Source organism: Ambystoma mexicanum, chromosome 5p (assembly GCF_040938575.1).
Source record: "Ambystoma mexicanum isolate Mex_15411 chromosome 5p, UKY_AmexF1_1, whole genome shotgun sequence".
In the NCBI taxonomy this organism is placed as follows: Eukaryota; Metazoa; Chordata; class Amphibia; order Caudata; family Ambystomatidae; genus Ambystoma; species Ambystoma mexicanum.
Window position 1 is genome coordinate 409,803,975 of NC_090930.1, and position 6,000 is coordinate 409,809,974.

Here is a 6,000-nt window from a genome sequence, read left to right on the forward strand (position 1 = left end):
GGATTTTTGTACAACCATCTTTAAGTTATTCAAGTATTAGTTGTTACAACCCTGCAAAGCAAAGCAAAGGAAGCGTCTTCATATAGTAACAATGAGTGTGGAAATAAATTGACCTCTACAAAGACAACCACCTCCATTACATACATGTCTTCATTGACTGCAGGCCCAGTTCGTACCGTACACTGGCAGTTGGAACGCACTTGGGTAAGCATAGGACATGCTTCCAGATTTTGCCCTCTAGTCTATCCCATTCTAATACATGGGACTGAGAATTCGTTTTGAGACCAAATAGCAATGTAGGTATTACTTTGCCAATGTAATACTGAATAACCAGCAGGATGGAGAATTTGCAAAACTTGCTTATAATCTTTTTCATATGTGAGTCTAGCTGTAATATTTTGGCCTCTGAAGTCGCTATCACATGTTCTTTTGTTGGAAAGAATATGACCACCAAGCTGAAATAGGTGACTTCTTTGGCTATCAGTATGATTTAGTCATCAAAGCGGCAAAGAAAATGTTTTGTGATTTTCAAAGGATATTTAAACACCAAAACCTTTGACTTGAGTGGATTTATCCTCAAGTCATTAAACTCTGCATATTTCTGAAGCGCCCAAAACATTAGTTGGAGGCTAATTTGTGTATGGTCCCCCAATACAATATCATCGGCGTAGGCTATCCAAGCAATTTTAGTTTGTCCAATCTTTGGTAGCCAACACTGATTCTTCCAAAATGCAGCCTTGACGTACCGCCCTATCTATTCTGACCGAGCTGGGTAATTTCCCAGATCTATCCAATCTGATTTGTAGTTCTGAGCCCTTGTGAAATTCAATTAGAATGACTAGCAGATTTTCGGGTAGCCCCCAACTCCTCAGCTTTTCCCACAAGCGGCCCCTGATCATATCAAACGCTTGTGACAGGTCAATCCAAGCCCCATAAAGCAGGGGACCATCGTTTGAGAAAGACCCACAACTGACGATGCTCAGAATGAAACCATTTAAGGTGGTCAAGGGGCCCCTGCAAAAGTCTATCTGATATTTTGATAGTATACCCTTAGCTGCTGCCCACTGGTTCGACGGTCCTAAGCGGTCACCTCTTTTATAAATTGGAACAATTATGGCCCTTCTCGATGACTTGGGTATGTGTTCAGTAATAATTATTCTTCTAAACATAGCTATCAACACTCTAGACCAGAGATCAGGGTCAGATTTTAGGATCCGATTACTCAGACCATTAGGGCCAACCGCTCGAGACACTGAAGAATGTTTTCTTAATGTTCTTATAACATCTCTCGAGACATTTAGTTCCCAAGTCACTGCATTAATGTGAGGGGCCATATCAGATTTAACTGTACCATAAAGGTTTGAAAAATGATCAACCCATACATTTTCCTGTATAACCCCCATCTCGAGTGGTATTGTGGGTCGTTTCCATCGAGCTGATCATAGACCAAAGGTTAAGAGAATTATTCACCGAAATGGCCCTCAACATAGAATCCCCATTATTTTGAAAACGCTGACACCTATGGGAGCTACACCAGCTTCTATAGTTATTTTTTTTTGGTTCCAGCCTCACTCAGATACACTTGCGTGTCCTTTATATATTTTTTTTAACAGTCTCAAAGACTTCCTCAATTCCATTTTCTTTTCTCAGGTCTTTTTTTATCAAAACAGTGGATAAAATTGACAGCCAGGGTTGAGCTTGTCCTACAGGGAAGATCTACATTCCACAACAACTTACAAAATGCTTTGGGTTACACAATGTTTCCACCTAATTTTTGTCAAGGGGATCAAATGTTAGTTTATCTATTCCCTCCATTATTCACACTTAATTCTAGTGGGTAGAACTCCACCCCAGGATCTGTTCATTGGACAATATGGGCTTCCACAATCTCAGGATCACTCGGGAAACCATTGGTAATAGAAAAGTGAGAGCACCGGTCAAATACGTTTTTGGAGAGGAATAGATCATCTATAATAGAAGAACTCTTGTTCCTCTTCCAAGTCGGTGCAGGGGGAATATCCCCCGTAATATTCCCATTCACCATAAACATATCCCAGTCTATCAAAAAGTTGTGCCATAAAACCCCTTGTTAGGTGACAATTTACAAGTAGACTTCCCTCGGGCGTTAATTTGAATAGATTGTGAATTAATATCACCTAGAACAACAAGTTCATCAAAAGAAAATTGAGCATAAAGGCTTACTAGTAAATCTGACAGTAAATCCAGAAAAACGAACAAGGTGGAAATAGCAGGGTATTAATAGATATTCACTATTATCCACCTGGTGATGACGCTTCCTATACCAAAGTCAACTTTCACTGCCACTATACCAGGTATAGTGTTACTCAACATTTCAGACTAGAAACGCACAGCATTTCTACATGCTATCAAGAGGCCCCCATAGTGTCTCTCCAACCCCCCCCTGTTGCCAATTGATGAAATACTGAGAAACCATCTACCACAAAACTTCTCCTAAGCCATGTCTCCTAGACGACAATTAAATCAAAACACTAAAAAATATAAGCCTTCCTTGAATCATTCATAAAAGAGTTATGACCCCTTGTGCTCCAGTCCAACAGTTTAACATTGTCATTTGTTAGAGTGGCTTCTACGGTAAGCCCAATCTATGTAGGATCTGGGAGACGATTTCCGGCACCGCAGCCCACACATTAGAAGTCTCTTCCACTTTCTGTGAGTCAATGTGCATGGCTTGAGTGGTATTTCTTGCTGAATCTCTACTAGAGGTGAGTTTGATAGGCAACTCCTGTGAGACTGAGACTTTATAGCCCAATCCTAATAAGTCTTCCTCAGCTCCCATAATTGCATTGCCCCCGAATCTCGATTTTACTCCAATTTCCAGCATAGAGAGGCCGATTTGGCCATTGAGCATGTGCAGGGGGTTAATCCTTGATTCAAAGGACCCGCAAGACTCACTGGGACTTCTGAGATCCCAGCCTTACTGGGCTCCATGTTGAAATTGGTTTTTATGGGAGCTTCATTTGGAGACACGTACCTTAGGTCTTCTATTACTTTTGCCATCTGAGGATTTGCAACATCAGCCCTATTTGAGATTGCATTTTTCAAACCTTCAGGCACACTTTCAGGCAGCACCTTTGTTTCGTTTAAGACTTTCCCTCCCAGTTTGGCTCTGAGAAAAATAGGAGCGATCTTCATGGGGACACTAGGTATATCAGTTTGGATACCCACTGTTATCCTTGCAATCTCGATTTTAGGGACGTCTGATGTAATGGCCATTTTGTTTGTCAAACTTTTCTTTCCTTTCTCTCCTATCACAATTCCTGCTTTGGAGGCCCTCTTCGCTGCCTTCTTTGAGTCCATCACTTCCTCTTTCTGGGCCAATTTAAGTTTACAAATGAACTGATTGGCCTCTGTATTCCTAGCTTTTTTGCTTCATAAATGTTTTGTTTTCTTTGCCGGACATTCAGTGGGTGGCTGACCTTCCAACACAACACTGGCCTGCTTTTTCCGTGTTTTTTTTTGTTTTCCCATTTATCTTTAGGTTTAGATCTATGATTTCCTTAGGCGCAGATGAACTCCTTGTTGGCGAAGGGCTTGTAGTTGGTTTAAGATGACTTCCTCCGTAATCTCCGCCAGACCCGCAAATTCCTCTAATGTGGAGACAGAGAGGGTTGTGACATGCATTGACATGCCTTTGGTCTCATGTGCAGATTTATCCAGTCCCAGTCTGCACTTCATGTGGGGTAGACAATAACCACCCAAGATTTCTTCTCCCAGGTTCGTATTCAGAACAACAAGTGCATCTTTTACACCCTCCCACTACGTCTGCAGAGAGTCAATCTTTACAGAATTTTAGACGTTCGATTAGAGGAATATTCCCCATAGTGCAATTGATAGCCGATTTTAATGCTACCAATGTTGGTTCACTGTCTTCCATATCCTTGGTCAGTTCCAAAAGAATTCCAGAATATTGTTGCACTTCCGTTTTCAGGGATTCAAATACTTTGACCAAGGAAGTCAGAACGAAATTTAAGGCAGAAAGTGTAGGCACGGACTCACTGGGTGCGCTACTCATTTGCACTTCCTTATGATGAGACCATAGAGTAGTCTCTCTGCCTTCCTTTGGATCTGGCTTTTCTGTGCCTACTTTTGGGGGCTCAATTAAGGCAGAGATGGCATTTAGTTCAAATGAGGAGGCCATGGAAATACAGGGGACCGAGGTGCCACCCCCTCAATCCCTCTCCCCTGTAAATTAGCACCATGAAACATATCACCATTAACACTGTCTCTCCAACAGCAAGGAGATGCATCCACATCAGCCTGTGTGACGTAATTTAGACTGTGTGACCTTCTTGGGGGAAAGAATTCAGAAATGGTGTTTTTTAGAGTTGTGGTAGTGAGTGTATACTCTAAATGTGATGGTAATACATTCATCATGGGACCGTGGTTAGGTGGCGAAACGGAGGAAGCTCTTACACCTCAGGCAATGAGGTTCTTCAGAGTCCTGCAGATCGCTACGTGAAAAGGAAGCTTGAAGGCTACACTGAACCGGACCAAGTCTGATGTAAAGAAAATAAATTAACTGCTATATTTATTACAGCTGAGCAGGGTATTATTGCACTTAGGGGCCTTAAACTGGCAGCTCAAAGGCTTCCAAGAGCCCACAGTCGCCGCCAGAACCCCCGCCCCAAGTGATCAAAATACTAAAACATGCATCGCCACACTGAATGCTTCGCTGTCCCAGACACCAACAAAGACATTGTCACAATCGCTGTTCCAGACACCAACAAAAAGATGGCCACTGTCAATGTGGGGGGAATGTAATAAGCGTAGCAAGTCAACACCTGGAAATATGAGGTCTTACAGAGTCCTGGGCTCCGCCGGGAAACCATCGGCAGACCACACCCGTCCGCTGCACTCCGACAATAACAGTGGGAGAGGGGGAGTCTTCAGCCGCAAGGTGGTGAATCTTCGTAAATCCAAACAGAGCTCTATTCAGCTCTTGTCAGATCGTCCTTGCTCGTTTCGCTCGCTCTCTGCTCTGCAGCTACCTTACCGGTCAAGGAGGGACGAGGCCTTTAGTTTGTTACGTGCCTCCTTCTCCAAGCGTTTCCTAACCAAGTGTCTTAAAAATGACCCCACTGAGTCCGAAGGCTTCCACTCAGTCGAGCGCGGGTGCTGAATTGATTCTGGGTCAAAAAAAGCGTTCACCCATTACATCCATTAAGACGCCTTGCTCTTTTTTTACCTATCCCTCATTACACTTCTTTCTTTTGGGGCTAGATTCCTCGGAAGATGTGGAGGAAGAATAGGGAAAAATCCCTATGTTTCCTGCGCTTCTTTCAGAACAGGAAACCCCTCTCCTCCTTAGGCCTTTCTGTACTAACCCCCTTCTCAATGTGTTTAGTCTTGGTCACACATTTGCTATGCGCAGGAACCTTTGCCACAAGCTACCTTCTGTAGCAACCGCTACCTCAGAGCGGTGATCAGTGAGGCCTGTAATAAGGCAGTCAAAGGCCAAAGCCAACATGGTGTTTAACTCCCATAATGCACCATCCACTGACTGCGGCACTACCCTACAGACCTCCTTACTCACTTCCTGAGGACCGGACTCCGTATGGACCTCTCTACTGCGGTCCCCATATTAGGAACTATCATCCTTCACCAGTACCTCTAGATGTTGCAATCTTAACACCACTAAACATGGCTATTTATAACACCTCGAGCAGAGGCACTGCCATCAAGCTGGTCAAGCCAAGCCTCAGAGAACAGGAGGAGACTGGGCAGGTCTGGTCACAGCCTGGCCACAGCGTGACTAGTACCACCCCCCCTGAGGAGCACCCAGTGTTAATTTGCGGACTCTGCCGCAAACACATGCCTATAAGGCACCTTGCCCAGCTACCAAAGTGCCCTTCTGACTTTTGTATAAAGCCACGTTCTGTTAACCTGGTGTTAAATGTAAAGAAAAAACTCCCTGCCGTGTGGGCTCGGGCAAAGCTAACTTTGGAGACAGGAATTGCA